The sequence below is a fragment of the Larimichthys crocea genome, unplaced genomic scaffold (genome assembly GCF_000972845.2).
Source record: "Larimichthys crocea isolate SSNF unplaced genomic scaffold, L_crocea_2.0 scaffold408, whole genome shotgun sequence".
Classification (NCBI taxonomy): Eukaryota; Metazoa; Chordata; class Actinopteri; family Sciaenidae; genus Larimichthys; species Larimichthys crocea.
Genome location: NW_020855331.1, coordinates 37,070 through 53,993, shown reverse-complemented (window position 1 = coordinate 53,993; position 16,924 = coordinate 37,070).

Below are 16,924 nucleotides of genomic sequence, written 5' to 3'. Positions count from 1 at the left end.
GGGGAAGGCCCATATAGATTTCGAAGGCTGAACGACGTATAAGAGTAAATCGCATTTCGACGGCCCATATCCCCCGAAAACTCACGAAAATTTGCCTACCCCACCCCCCCCCATGTCAGTGTAAAATTTCGCATTTGGGGGTCTCACACATGGACGTGCGCATAGCTCGACAGCGCCACTTAGTGTGCGTTTTGGCGGTGCCCTTGCACGGTTTCATCCACGTGTACAAAACTCGGTGGGAGTATGCAACATGCTCAGACGCACAAAAAAGTCTCTTGGTGCCCCGGGCTACAGTGAAGCGTACGGCGTCCAATTTTTGTCAAATTTGGACTTTTCCGGTTTTGGCCTCATTTCCAGGGGTCGCATTTGAACGAACTCCTCCTAGGATTTATCCGATGTGCTTGAAACTTGGCATGTGTGTCTCAAGGCCTCGACAATGAAAAGTTATCAAATCACAACTTTTTATCAGAGGGCGTGGCCGTGACGGCGCGTCAAAGTCACGCTGCTGATTTTTTCGAAAAAAAAAACAAGACTCCATTGACTTTTTGGCTGATTTTGGCCAAAAGTGTGCGGCTCATATACTTTGTCAGAGCTGTCGAAACTTTTAATGTTTTTGTTAAGAGCATATTATGCACAATTCGGCTGCATAATGAATTAGGGGCGTGCAAAAGCGCTCTATAGCGCCCCCTTGAATTTTCAGTGGAACAGCCCCGCCACAGTTTTGGTCCACAGAATTATGAAACTCACCGAATTGCACAACATGGCAGGACCTACAAAAAATCTCTTGCCAATGGGTACAATGAACAGGAAGCCAAGATATTTTGAATGAAATCGCCATCTTTGCTGTTTTGGGCTGGTTGACAAGGGGTCATGTTGAACAACTCCTCCTAGGGATTGTATCCAATTCATTCAAACTGGTGTGTATCCATAGACTCCTGATAAAGTTATCAAAATGATGAATTTTGGGAAATGGTGGGGCGTGGCGCTCTATGAAAATCGTAATTTTGCTGTTCTGGGCTGGTTGACAAGGGGTCATGTTTGAACGAACTCCTCCTAGGCTTGTATCCAATCACTTCAAAATTGGTAGTGTGTTCACATTGACTTCCTGAGTAAATTTTCAAAACGATGAATTTTGGGGAATCGCTGTGGGCGTGGCGCTCTATGAAATTCGTCATTTTTGCTGTTCTGGCTGGTTGACAAGGGGTCATGTTTGAACGAACTCCTCCTAGGGATTGTATCCAATTCACTTCAACTGGTAGGTCTGTTCACATTGACTTCCTGAGTAAAAGTTATCAAAAATTATGAATTTTAAGATCGCTGTGGGCGTGGCATCAATAAAAAAATTCAAAGAAGGCATCGGCAGGAAGCACCTTCTCAGAGCTGTCTGAAACTTCTTGCGGTTATCAAGGTTATGTTATGCCACTTTGACGTGCGCACATTTCGATGTGCGCACATGTGCGAGGGCCCGCCATCACTGCTTGCAGCTTTAGTTAGGGCCCGAGCATGCGGTGCGAGGCCCTATGAATTTCGTATGTTTATTTTTTTTTTTTCGTTTTTCTTTTTCTTTTTCTTCAGACCTAAAGTAAATCGCATTTTCAACAGCCCAATATCCCCCCGAAAACGTACGAAAATTTGCCTATCCCCCCAATGTCAGGTGTAAAATTACGTATTTTGGGGGTCTCACACATGGACGTACGCATTGCCTCGACAGCGCATGCCCAGACACACAAAACAGTCTCTTGGTGCCCAGGGCTACAGTGAACCGTAGCCGTCCAATTTGGTCAAATTTGGACTTTCCGGGTTTTTGGGTCATTTCCAGGGTCGCTTTGAACGAACTCCTCCTGGGATTTTATCCGATGTGCTTAAAACTTGGTGTGTGTGTTCTCAAGGCCTCGACAATGAAAGTTACAAATCACAACTTTTTATCAGAGGGCGTGGCCGTGACGGCGCGTCAAAGTCAACGCTGCAGATTTTTTCGGAAAAAAAACAAGACTCCTTTTACTTTTGGCTGTTTTCGGCAAAAGTGTGCGGCTATCATGTACTTTGTCAGGACTGTCTGAAACTTGTTATGTTTGTTAAGAGCAATATTATGCACAATTCGGCTGCATAATTAATGAGGGGGCGGGGCAAACGCTTAGCCGTGTTGTAGAACATGGAAAGACCTACCAAAAAGTCTCTTGGAGCAATGGACTACAATGAACAGGAGTTAGATATTTAAGAATGAAAATAGCAATTTTCGGTTATTCGGGCTGGTTGAGAAGGGGTCATATTTGAACGAACTCCTCCTAGGGATTGTATCCAATTCACTTCATACTTGCTAGGAGTGTTCATATAGACTTCCTGAGTAAAAGTTATCAAAATGATGAATTTGAGGAAACGGTGTGGGTGTGGGCGCTCTATGAAATCGTATATTTTGCTGTTCTGGGCTGGTTGACAAGGGGTCATGTTTGAACGAACTCCTCCTAGGGATTGTATCCAATTCACTTCAAACTTGGTAGGTCTGTTCACATTGACTTCCTGAGTAAAAGTTATCAAAATGATGAATTTTGAAGAAACGGTGTGGTCGTGGTGATCATAAAAAGATTCAAAGAAGGCATCGGCAGGAAGCACCTTCTCAGAGCTGTCTGAAACTTCTTGTGGTTATTAGGACCAATATTATAAACACTGATATTATGCACATTTCGACATGCGCACATGTGCGAGGGCCCGACCATCGCTGCTTGCAGCTTTAATTTTTCTTTTTTTTTTTGCAATGGTCTTTTTATTATAATAAAATAAGACAATCAATGCACAGGAAGAAAGTTTTTTGATTTTTCGTACAACATCCATAACACAACACAATCCCTTACATACTTAAACATCTACTGACAACAACAACAAAAAAGTAAATAGACAGAATAATAATAGAAAAAAAATATACAACCATGCTTGGAAGGATAAGAGAAAGATTAAAGCTGCAAGCAGCGATGGTCGGGCCCTCGCTGATATGTGCACGTCGAAATGTGTGCACATCGTAATATGCGCATGTGGAAAAGTGCATGGAGCGCCACGCCCAACACGTTTCCCCAAAATTCATAATTTTCTGTGTGAACACACCTACCAAGTTTGAAGTGATTGGATACAATCCCTAGGAGGAGTTCGTTCAAACATGACCCTTGTCAACCAGACCGAAACAGCAAAAATGGCGATTTTCATTCTTAAATCTCGCTTCCTGTCCATCGTAGCCCATTGGTCCAAGAGACTTTTTGTAGGACTTGCCATGTTCTACAATTCAGCTGAGTTTCGTGACTCTGTGGCGGGGCTGTGTCCACTGAAAAATCAAGGGGGCGCTATAGAGCGCTTTGCGACCGGCCCCAATTAATATGCGGCCAAATTGTGCATAATATTGGTCTTAACAACCCCAACAAAAGACAAAAAAGCAAAAATGCATTTTGTTAATTACAGCGATTGACTAACATGAAAAGTTGGCATCACTATCAATGGGGCAAGCCACAGTATCTGTGGATATCACAATTTTATTTCAAATACAAACACTTCAGGAGATATGAGCAAAAACAATGTTTTTGTAATTACAGCTCCCCCTAGAGACGAAATGACACCATATTTGTTTCCTGGACTGAGGACAGCGCCTCGATGCATGACATCAAATTTGGTTCCGTTTCGCCAAACCGGTTCTGAGATATGAGCTCACATGCAATTTTGTAAATTACAGCGCCTCCTGTGGAAAATGACGCCAAATTGTATTGGCACCTTGGGGCGGGTCTCGATCCCGTGACCGAATTTGGTCTTCGGAGGGCAAAGCGTTGCCGAGATATGAGCAAACGTCCTGTCTGGCGGCGTTGCCGCAAACAGCGATTGGCTTACATGAAAAGTTGGCATCAGCTATCAATGGGCAAACCCACAGTATTTGTGGATAATCCAATTTAATTTCAATACAAACACTTCAGGGAATATGAGCAAAACAATGTTTGCTATTATAGCGCCTCCTAGAGACGACGGCGCCGATTTCGATGTGGGAGCTCAACGCTTTGGGGAAACGGAACAATTTTTATGTACATGCTTCGGAGGCACTGTCCTAGTCAGGGAAAACCAAATAGGTGGTTGTAATTTCGTCTCTAGGGGCGCTTATATAATTAGCAAAAACATTGTTTTTGCTCATTCTCCTGAACGGTTGTATTTGGAATAAAATTGTGATATCCACAGATACTTGTTGGGTTGCCCCCATTGATAGGCTGATGCAACTTTTTCATGTAAGCCACATCGCATGGTTGGCGGGCAACACGCCGCCAGACAGGACGGGTTTGCTCATATCTCGGCAACGCTTTGCCTCCGAAGACCCAAATCGGTCACGGGCCATCGTACCCGCCCAAATTTTGTGCCAATACAATTTGGCGTTCATTGTTCCACTAGTCGGGAGGCGCTGTTTTGTAATTTACCAAAACTTGCACTGTAGTGCTCATATCTCAGTAACGCTTTTTTGGAACGAAACGGAACCAAATTGATTGTTCATGCATCGAAGGCGCTTGCGTCCTCAGTCCAGGAAAACACTATGGTGTCATTCGTCTCTAGGGGGGGGAGCTTGTAATTAACAAAACATTGTGTTTTGCTCATATCTCCTGAAGTGTTTGTATTTGAACTAAATTGTGATAATCCCAAGATACTGTGGCTTGCCACCATTGATAGTTGATGCCAAACCTTTTCATTGTTTAGTCAATAGCTTTTGTAATTAACAAAATTGCATTTTCATTCCTTTTTTGCTTTTGTTTGTGGGGTTGTAAGACCATTTATGCACAATTTGGCCGCAATAACATAACATAAATTATGGGGCCGGTGCAAAAGGCCTTATAGCGCCCCCCTTGAGGTTTATTTCGTGGAACGCCCCCCGCCACAGGAGTTCACGAAACTCAGCTGAATTGTAGGAAACATGGCAAAAGTCTACAAAAAAAGTCTCTTGGGACCATGGCTACGATTGGACAGGAAAAGCGAGTATAGTTAAGAATGAAAAATCGGCCATTTTTGCTGTTTCGGTCTGGTTGAACAACAGGGTCATGTTTGAACGAAACCTCCTAGGGATTGTATCCCATTCACTTCAAAACTTGTGTAGGTGTGTGTTCACACAGATAAATTATGGAATTTTGGGGGGGGAAACCTGTGTGGGCGTGGCGCCCATTCCACTTTTCCAACATGCGCATATTACGATTGTGGCACAACATTTCGACGTTGCACATATCAGCGAGGGGCCGACCAGTCGCTGCTTGCAGCTTTATCTTTCTCTTATTCCCTTCCAAGCATGGTTTGTATATTTTTTTTCTATTATTATTCTGTCTATTTACTTTTTTGGTGTTGTTGTCAGTAGATGGTTTAGTATGTAAGGGATTGGTTGTTTTATGGATGTTGTACGAAAAAAATCAAACAAAAACTTTTCTTCCTGTGCATTGATTGTCTTATTTTATTATTAATTAATAAAGACCATTGCAAAAAAAAAAAAAAGAAAAATAAGCTGCACAGCACGCGATTGGTCGGGCCCCGCCACATGTGCGGCCATTGTCGAAATGGCATAATATCAGTTGTTTTCTAATATTGGCTACTAAAAACCCCAAGACGTTTCAGGACGAGCTTGAGAGAAGGTGCTTCCTTGCCGATGCCTTCTTTGAATCTTTTTTATGCCACCACGACCCACACCCGTTTCACCAAACTTCATCATTTTGAATAACTTTTACCAGAAGTCAATGTTGAACAGACCTACCACAGTTTGAAATTGAATTGGATACAATCTAGGAGGACGTTTCTGTTTCAAACATGACCCCTTGTCAACAGGCCCAGAACAGCAAATAAAAAATTACGATTTTCATAGAGCGCCACACCCACACCGTTTCCTCCAAAATTCATTCATTTTGATAACTTTACTCCGGGACGTCTATATGAACACTCTAGCAAGTATGAAGTGAATTGGATATACAACCCTAGGAGGATTTCGTTCAAATTGACCCTTCTCCCCAGCCCGACATAAACCGAAAATTGCCCTATTTCCGTCTTACACTATCTAACTTCCTTGTTCATTGTAAGTCCATTGTCCAAAGAGACTTTTTGGTTAGGTCTTTCATGTTGCTACAACACGGCTAAGCGTTTGCCCCGCCCCCTCATTAACTTATGCAGCCGAATTTGTGCATTAATAGTTGCCTACTAACAAACATAAACAAGTTTCAGAAGTTCACAGTTCTGACAAAGTTACTGAATTTTAGCCGCACACTTTTTGCCGAAAAATCAGCCCACCACCAAAGGAAAAGAAAGGTAAGTCTCGTTTTTTTCCGAAAAAAAAATTCTGCAGCGTTGACTTTGACCGCCGTCCACGGCCAACGGCCTCTGTAAAAAGTTGTGACATTTTGGGATAACTTTTCATGTCGAGGCCTTGAGAACACCACACACCAAGTTTTAAGCACATCGGGATAAAGCAACGCCACCAGACAGGACGTTTGCTCATATCTCGGCAACGCTTTGTCCTCCGAAGACCAAATTCGGTCACGGGCATCGAGGCCCGCCCCAAAGTGTGCCAATATAATTTGGTGTCATTTCATCTCTAGGGGGCGCTATAATTAGCTAAACATTGTTTTTGCTCATACCTCCTGAAGTGTTTGTATTTTAAATGAAATTGTGATATCCACAGATACTGTGGGTTGCCCCATTGATAGTTGATGCCAACTTTTCATGTTAACCAATCCAGGGGGCGCTATATTTAGCAAACTATTGTTTTTGCTCATATCTCCTGAAGTGTTTGTTTTTTAAATGAAATTGTGATATCCACAGATACTGTGGGTTGCCCCATTGATAGTTGATGCCAACTTTTCATGTTAGCCAATCGCTGTTGACAGACAGGACGTTTGCTCATATCTCGGCAACGCTTTGACCTCCGAAGACCAAATTCGGTCACAGGCATCGAGACCCGCCCCAAAGTGTGCCAATACAATTTGGTGTCATTTGTCCACTAGGAGGCGCTGTAATTAACAAAATTGCATTTTTGCTGTTTTCTCTTGACGTGTTTGGATTTCACCAATATTATGCACAATTCAGATGCATAATTAATGAGGGGGCGGGGCAAAAGCGCTCTATAGCGCCCCCTTGAATTTTTCAGTGGAACAGCCCCGCCACACTTTTGGCCACAGAGTCACGAAACTCAGCCCAATTGTAGAACATGCCAGGACCTACAAAACTCTCTTGGAGCAATGGGCTAAGATTGAACATAAAGCAAGATATTTAAGAATGAAAATCTCCATTTTCTGTGTTTCGGCCTGGTTGAGAAGGGGTCATGTTTGAACGAACTCCTAGGGGATTGTATCCATATCACTTCAAACTTGGTAGGTGTGTTCACATAGACTTCCTGAGTAAAAGTTATCAAAATTATGAATTTTGAGGAAACGCTGTGGGCGTGGCGATCCATAAAATTAATTCAAAGAAGAAATCGCCAGGAATCACCTTTTCAGAGCTGTCTGAAACTTCTTGCGGTTATCAAGGTTATGTTATGCACATTTCGACATGCGCACATTCCGACGTGCGCACATGTGCGAGGGCCCGTCCATCACTCCGAGCACAGGACGCTGGGGCAAGGCCCTATAAGATTTCGAAGGCTGAACGACGTATAAGAGTAAATCGCATTTTCGACGGCCCATATCCCCCCGAAAACTCACGAAAATTTGCCAAAAAAATTGCCAATTTTTGTCAAATTTGGACTTTTCCGGTTTTGGCCTCATTTCCAGGGGTCGCATTTGAACGAACTCCTCCTAGGGATTTTATCCGATGTGCTTGAAACTTGGCATGTGTGTTCTCAAGGCCTCGACAATGAAAAGTTATCAAAATCACAACTTTTTATCAGAGGGCGTGGCCGTGACGGCGCGTCAAAGTCAACGCTGCTGATTTTTTCGAAAAAAAAAAACAAGACTCCATTGACTTTTTGGCTGATTTTCGGCCAAAAGTGTGCGGCTATCATATACTTTGTCAGAGCTGTCTGAAACTCTGAAACTGAAAAACGATGAATTTTGGGGAATCGCTGTGGGCGTGGCGCTCTATGAAATTCGTCATTTTTGCTGTTCTGGGCTGGTTGACAAGGGGTCATGTTTGAACGAACTCCTCCTAGGGATTGTATCCAATTCACTTCAAACTTGGTAGGTCTGTTCAAATAGACTTCCTGAGTAAAAGTTATCAAAATTATGAATTTTAAGGAATCGCTGTGGGCGTGGCAATCAATAAAAAAATTCAAAGAAGGCATCGGCAGGAAGCACCTTCTCAGAGCTGTCTGAAACTTCTTGCGGTTATCAAGGTTATGTTATGCACATTTTGACGTGCGCACATTTCGATGTGCGCACATGTGCGAGGGCCCGACCATCACTGCTTGCAGCTTTAATTAGGGCCCGAGCATGCGGTGCGAGGCCCTATTGAATTTCGTATGTTTATTTTTTTTTTGTTCGTTTTTCTTTTTCTTTTTCTTCAGACATAAAGTAAATCGCATTTTCAACGCCCAATATCCCCCCGAAAACGTACGAAAATTTGCCTATCCCCCCAATGTCAGGTGTAAAATTACGTATTTTGGGGGTCTCACACATGGACGTACGCATATGCCTCGACAGCGCATGCCCAGACACACAAAACAGTCTCTTGGTGCCCAGGGCTACAGTGAACCGTACGCCGTCCAATTTTGGTCAAATTTGGACTTTCCGGGTTTTTGGGTCATTTCCAGGGGTCGCATTTGAACGAACTCCTCCTAGGGATTTTATCCGATGTGCTTAAAACTTGGTGTGTGTGTTCTCAAGGCCTCGACAATGAAAAGTTATCAAAATCACAACTTTTTATCAGAGGGCGTGGCCGTGACGGCGCGTCAAAGTCAACGCTGCAGATTTTTTCGGAAAAAAACAAGACTCCTTTTACTTTTGGGCTGATTTTCGGGCAAAAGTGTGCGGCTATCATGTACTTTGTCAGAACTGTCTGAAACTTGTTATGTTTGTTAAGAGCAATATTATGCACAATTCGGCTGCATAATTAATGAGGGGGCGGGGCAAACGCTTAGCCGTGTTGTAGAACATGGAAAGACCTACCAAAAAGTCTCTTGGAGCAATGGACTACAATGAACAGGAAGTTAGATATTTAAGAATGAAAATAGCAATTTTCGGTTATTCGGGCTGGTTGAGAAGGGGTCATATTTGAACGAACTCCTCCTAGGGATTGTATCCAATTCACTTCATACTTGCTAGGAGTGTTCATATAGACTTCCTGAGTAAAAGTTATCAAAATGATGAATTTTGAGGAAACGGTGTGGGTGTGGCGCTCTATGAAAATCGTAATTTTTGCTGTTCTGGGCTGGTTGACAAGGGGTCATGTTTGAACGAACTCCTCCTAGGGATTGTATCCAATTCACTTCAAACTTGGTAGGTGTGTTCACATAGACTCCCTGAGTAAAAGTTATCAAAATGATGAATTTTGGGAAAATGGTGTGGGCGTGGCGCTCTATGAAAATCGTCATTTTTGCTGTTCTGGGCTGGTTGACAAGGGGTCATGTTTGAACGAACTCCTCCTAGGGATTGTATCCAATTCACTTCAAACTTGGTAGGTGTGTTCAAATACACTTCCTGAGTAAAAGTTATCAAAATTATGAATTTTAAGGAATCGCTGTGGGCGTGGCAATCAATAAAAAAAATTCAAAGAAGGCATCGGCAGGAAGCACCTTCTCAGAGCTGTCTGAAACTTCTTGCGGTTATCAAGGTTATGTTATGCACATTTCGACGTGCGCACATTTCGACGTGCGCGCATATGCGAGGGCCCGACCATCGCTGCTTGCAGCTTTAATTTTTCTTTTTTTTTTTGCAATGGTCTTTTTATTATAATAAAATAAGACAATCAATGCACAGGAAGAAAGTTTTTTGATTTTTCGTACAACATCCATAACACAACACAATCCCTTACATACTTAAACATCTACTGACAACAACAACAAAAAAGTAAATAGACAGAATAATAATAGAAAAAAAATATACAACCATGCTTGGAAGGATAAGAGAAAGATTAAAGCTGCAAGCAGCGATGGTCGGGCCCTCGCTGATATGTGCACGTCGAAATGTGTGCACATCGTAATATGCGCATGTGGAAAAGTGCATGGAGCGCCACGCCCACACAGTTTCCCCAAAATTCATAATTTTCTGTGTGAACACACCTACCAAGTTTGAAGTGAATTGGATACAATCCCTAGGAGGAGTTCGTTCAAACATGACCCCTTGTCAACCAGACCGAAACAGCAAAAATGGCGATTTTCATTCTTAAATATCTCGCTTCCTGTCCATCGTAGCCCATTGGTCCAAGAGACTTTTTTGTAGGACTTGCCATGTTCTACAATTCAGCTGAGTTTCGTGACTCTGTGGCGGGGCTGTTCCACTGAAAACTTCAAGGGGGCGCTATAGAGCGCTTTTGCACCGGCCCCTAATTAATTATGCGGCCAAATTGTGCATAATATTGGTCTTAACAACCCCAACAAAAGACAAAAAAGCAAAAATGCAATTTTGTTAATTACAGCGATTGACTAACATGAAAAGTTGGCATCAACTATCAATGGGGCAAGCCACAGTATCTGTGGATATCACAATTTTATTTCAAATACAAACACTTCAGGAGATATGAGCAAAAACAATGTTTTGTTAATTACAGCTCCCCCTAGAGACGAAATGACACCATATTTGTTTCCTGGACTGAGGACAGCGCCTCGATGCATGACATCAAATTTGGTTCCGTTTCGCCAAAGCGTTCCTGAGATATGAGCTCACATGCAATTTTGTAAATTACAGCGCCTCCTAGTGGACAAATGACGCCAAATTGTATTGGCACACTTTGGGGCGGGTCTCGATGCCCGTGACCGAATTTGGTCTTCGGAGGGCAAAGCGTTGCCGAGATATGAGCAAACGTCCTGTCTGGCGGCGTTGCCGCCAACAGCGATTGGCTTACATGAAAAGTTGGCATCAGCTATCAATGGGGCAACCCACAGTATCTGTGGATATCACAATTTAATTTCAAATACAAACACTTCAGGAGATATGAGCAAAAACAATGTTTTGCTAATTATAGCGCCTCCTAGAGACGAAATTACACCATATTTGTTTCCTGGACTAGGGACAGTGCCTCGAAGCATGACATAAAATTTGGTTCCGTTTCGCCAAAGCGTATGAGCTCACATCGAAATCGGCGCCTTCGCCACTGATTTTTTCTTTCAAACGGCCCCGCCCACAGTTTTGGACAAGAGACTTTTTTTGTAGGTCCTGCCATGTTGTACAAAGTGGCTGAGTTTCATAATTCTGTGTCCAAAACTGTGGCAGGGCTGTCCCAAAGAAAAATTCAAGGGGGCGCTATAGAGCACGTTTGCCCCTCCCCCTCATTAATCATGCAGCCGAATTGTGCATAATATTGCTCTTAACAACCCCAACAAGTTTCAGACAGCCCTGACAAAGTATATGATAGCCGCACACTTTTGCCCGAAAATCAGGCCAAAAGTCAATGGAGTCTTGTTTTTTCGTGAGAAAATCGGCAGCGTCGACTTTGACGCGCCGTCACGGCCACGCCCTCTGATAAAAAGTTGTGATTTTGATAACTTTTCATTGTCGAGGCCTTGAGAACACACACGCCAAGTTTCAAGCACATTGGATGAAATCCCTAGGAGGAGTTCGTTCAAATGCGACCCCTGGAAATGAGGCAAAAACCGGAAAAGTCCAAATTTGACAAAAATTGGACGCCGTACAGTTCACTGTAGCCCGGGGCACCAAGAGACTTTTTTGTGCGTCTGGGCATGTTACATACTCCCACCAAGTTTCGTGCACGTGGGCCAAACCGTGGCGAGGGGCACCTCCAAAAACGCACACCTAGGTGGCGCTGTGGAGGCATATGCGTACATCCATGTGTGAGACCTCCAAAATACGTAATTTTACGCCTGACATGGGGGGGGGGTAGGCAAATTTTCGTGAGTTTTCGGGGGGATATGGGCTGTCGAATATGCGATTTACTTTTAGGAAGATGAAGAAAAAAAAAAGAAAAAAAAAAAAAAGAAAAAAAAAAGAAAAAAAAAAAAAAGAAAAATAATAAACATACGAAATTCAATAGGGCCTCGCACCGCGTGCTCGGGCCCTAATTAATAAGATTTAATAACTAAAAAAAAAAGGCTCAGAAATTATTGTTGAAGTTTTTTTATAAAATACCAAGAAGGGCCGCCATATTCTGTAGAATTTGTTTTCTGATCCCCGAATCTTCTCTAGATTCATGCAGGATATCATGTCCCTGAGCCAATGTGAACAGGAAGGAGGAACTGGGTCCTTCCACTTAAATGAAATAGCTCGTCGGGCTAGTAAAACGGCAAAAGCAAGAAAGTCTGGAGCAATGCCAAAAATACCAGTCAAGGGATTGGGCCCAATTCGATGATGGAGGATTTCTGATAATGCATGGAAAACCGATGTCCAAAAGTTACCTGCCGTGTCTCCCTTTTAAACACGGTGCACGCCTGTTTCAATTCAATGACGTGACTAGTGGGGTTAAAGTTCACAGGGGGAAAATGTATTAAAATTTTAATTTAATTAAATCGATCTTTGGATGTACAAATCGATCTTAAGGAATTAATATGCAAATCGATTCAGAATCGGAAAATCGATTTTTTCAACACAGGCCTAAATGAAAGTGTTGTGAGCACTGCACACTAAATACATTTCAGCACTATTAGGCAGAAATCTCAAATCTCTGATTTGTAATTTGGGTAAACTGACCCTTTAAGACACATTGAAGCTGAACTAATTTGCAACACACACACACACACACACACACACACACACACACACACACACACTCACTCTCTCTCTCTCTCTCTCTCTCTCTCTCTCTACCAGGATTTACACACACACCTACGCGGTTACACACCTGCAGTTGTACAAAATGCCATCCTCTCTCTGAGTGAGGGGAAGTGTGTGTGTGTAGTAGGGGGGTGTAGTTGTGAGGGGTGGATTTACACAATGCCATGTTGACAGGGTGACTGGTGCAGTCTCATTTTACCTCTCTGTTCATGGAAACAAAGGAGTCTTTTGTGGGCCAAACCCCCCCCCCCCCCCCAACACCCCTCAACCTCTGAGTCCCCCCCCCCCCCCCCCCTTCCCTTAACACAGCACAAGGGAAGCACAGACAGCAGATTATATGGGTGGGCTTAGCACCAAGAAAAACATTTCTTACACAAAAAATGGCTACACTGCTCTGAACAGAAGGGTACTCTCTATGACCAGGACTCAAATACCATCTGAGCATTGGCCTGAGACTTCGCTGCCGCATTGTTTAATTGTAGAGGGGATGAAGAAGGCTTTGTTTTAATGGAGAATTTATAAACCTGTGAATGTTGTAACTTCAAATCTAGAAGTCAATGTAATAGTGGTCTGTCTCGCAGCAGCCAGCGACTTAGAAGAGCTCTGATCATCAAGTTAGTCTTTCTTTCTGTACTGGACTACAGGGACATAATCTTTTAAAATGCAGCTGGCACCACCCTGAAAGATGCAGTTTATCATTCAGCTATCAACCATATTACTGATGATGGTTGGGTAATCATCATTGTACTCTGTACCCCTCACACTCTGTAAGATGTGTGCAACAGAGGAACATATTCATCCACAAAGCACTCGATAAACTACTGGCATACATTTTGTCTCTGGTGGTTTTGCTTTATCAGTAACTTCAAATTAAATCAAATTTTATTTGTATAGCCCAAAGTCACAAAGTACATTTGTCTCAGAGGCCTTTACAATCTGTACAGGGAGTGACACCCTCTGTCCTTAGACCCTCGGTTCGAGTGAGGAAAAACTTGCCCACAAAAAACCTTTAACAGGGAAAAAATGTGGAAGAAACCTCAGGAAGAGCCACAGAGGAAGGATCCCTCTCCCAGGACGGACAGACGTGCAATGGATGTCACGTGTACAGGACAAATTAACACAAACATATTGTACAATTACAATGACTGATAAAATGACAATGAGAGACAGATATTGAGGAGAGTGTTCAGTTATGGGAGATGTGACTACATCTTTAACCAATACCTTGCCTGACTAGGCACAACCCTGAGAGAGAGAGAGAAAGAGGGAGAGATAGAGAGAGAGTGGGGAGTCCCCTGGCAGTTTAGTCTTCTAGCAACATAACTAAGGGATAACCTGAGCCAGCCCTAACTATAGGCTTTATCAAAAAGGAAAGTCTACTCTTAAAAGTGTTGACCGTGTCTGCCTCCCAAACCCAGAATGGTAGTTTGTTCCACAGAAGAGGAGCCTGATAGCTGAAAGCTCTGGCTCCCAATCTACTTTTGGAGACTATAGGAACCACAAGGAACCCAGCGTCCTGAGAGCGCAGTGTTCTAGAGGGGTAGTAAGGTATTATGAGCTCTTTGAGATATGATGGTGCCTGACCATGGTAAATGGACTGTACTTATATAGCGCCTTTCTAGTCTTCCGACCACTCAAAGTGCTCTACACTACATATCTCATTCACCCCATTCACACACATTCATACTCTGATGGCATTGGCTACCGTGCAAGGTGCCAACTGCTCATCAGTTTAAGGATCTAAGCATTCATACACATTCATACACCGATGGCACAGCTTTCGGGAGCAACTTGGGGTTCAGTATCTTGCCCAAGGACACTTCGGCATGCAGACCGGAGGAGCCGGGGATCGAACCGCCGCTCATCTGATTAGTGGACGACCCGCTCTGCCTGTGAGCCACAGCCGCCCCATCAAGAGCTTTGTAAGTAAGGAGAAGAATTTTAAATTCTATTCTAGATTTAATAGGTAGCCAATGCAAAGAAGCCAAAATGGGAAAGATGTGATCTCTGATCTTGGTTCCTGTCAGAACACGTGCAGCAGCATTCTGAATTAACTGCAAAGTCCTAAGAGACTTATTGGAGCAGCCTGATAACAAAGAGTTACAATAGTCCAGCCTTGAAGTAACAAATGTGTGGACTACTTTTCCTGCATCCGCTTCAGAAAGGATGCATCTGATTTTGGCGATGTTACGTAAGTGGAAGAATGCAGTCCTTGAAATTTCAAATCCTGATCAAAAACAACTGGAGGTGGAGGCCAGGGTGATCCCATCTAAAGTAACTAAGTCTCTAGAAAGAGAGTTTCTAAGGTGTTTGGTCCCAATTACAAGAACTTCAGTTTTGTCTGAATTTAACATCAGAAAATTGTAGGTCATCCAACTTTTTATATCCTTAGGGCATGCTTGGGGTTTAGTTAACTGATTGGTTGCATCAGGCTTGATCGATAAATATAATTGGGTGGCGTCAGCATAACAATGAAAATTGATAGAGTGATTCCTAATAATGTTCCCTAAAGGAAGCATATATAAACTGAATAGAAGTGGTCCTAGTACAGAACCTTGTGGAACTGGGCAGCTCCTTTGATGCCAAAGTCAGAGGTATCTTATAACCTACACAATATAAACCAAAAAGCAAACAAGTAACGGAAAACGTGCAAAATATACTTATGGTAAAAGTGGCATGTTATAAAAAACAATATTGTAATAATGTAAAGTGACCATGATATAAATAATATTGCAGATAAAGTGACCATGCTATAAATAATATTGCAGATATACATGATTGGTTTTCAATCATGTAAATATAGCTGTTCATCCCTATGTTAAGAGGTTGTTGGTAATTACTTGTGGCTGAGAAATTTAAACAAAAGTGTATAATTTTTCTGTTAGGGTTGCTTCACTTAAGTTACAGTGTGCTGCATCAATCAGCCTGAGGCTTCTTCTGGTTGGCCACACCCTTGGCTTGAGTGTAGATGAGAATCATCTTAGCAAACCAAGGATTGAGAGCTCTCTGTTAATGGGCTAATGCTGAGCTTTGAACTACCGTACTTCCCCTAATGGGCATGGTTGATATCAGTGTGGATCTTCTAAAATGTGCTTGCATGTATTCAAACTTTCTCAACATCATCTTGTCCTCCTCCTTGTGGCGCAAAACTTTAAGAAAATAACTAGGGGTGATTCTCTTGTTCTCATATGGCATTGAAGTTGATGATCTAATAGTCTTTCCACAGAATCCTCTTCTGTCTGACCATTTTTTAATAACCTTTGAGTTCATATTACTCCTGACAGACACAGCTGCAATTAAACCTCTTCCTAAAAAGCCCACTCTAGACCCAGAGGTTTTAGCCGATTTGTCCTTTAATGTCCACATAAAACAAATTTCGAGGACTGCATTCTTCCACTCACGTAACATCGCTAAAATCAGACGCATCGTCTCTCAAGCGGATGCAGAAAAACTAGTCCATGCATTTGTTACTTCAAGGCTGGACTATTGTAACTCTTTGTTATCAGGCTGCTCTAATAAGTCTCTTAGGACTTTGCAGTTAATTCAGAATGCTGCTGCACGTGTTCTGACAGGAACCAAGATCAGAGATTACATCTCTCCCATTTTGGCTTCTTTGCATTGGCTACCCTACAACACTAGAAGAAAAATCACAGCAAAAAGCTCACAGCACTGAAAATAACACTAACTTCAAAAAATAAAAATGTGTCTAGTGTAACAGTTGCTGGTTTTATCACTGTGGACAGTGTTTACAGCTATTCAATATTTTAAATTTTGTGATAGCTCCTGATCCTCTTTTTTGCAACGTTTTCAGAATTTAGCCCTTTCACTCGATATCCACTGGCCTCCACTGTTGTTAACCAAGGCAGTTTGTTGGCATGCACTGAATTTGCCTGAAGTGTTATCATGCAATGGTAGTCTATTTGAATATGTGACAGGTGAATAGAGAGGACAAGTAGTAGATGAAATCTAAGTAGTAAGTATATATATATATATATATATATATTATATATATCTATATATATATATATAATCTTATATATATATAATATATATATAATTATCAC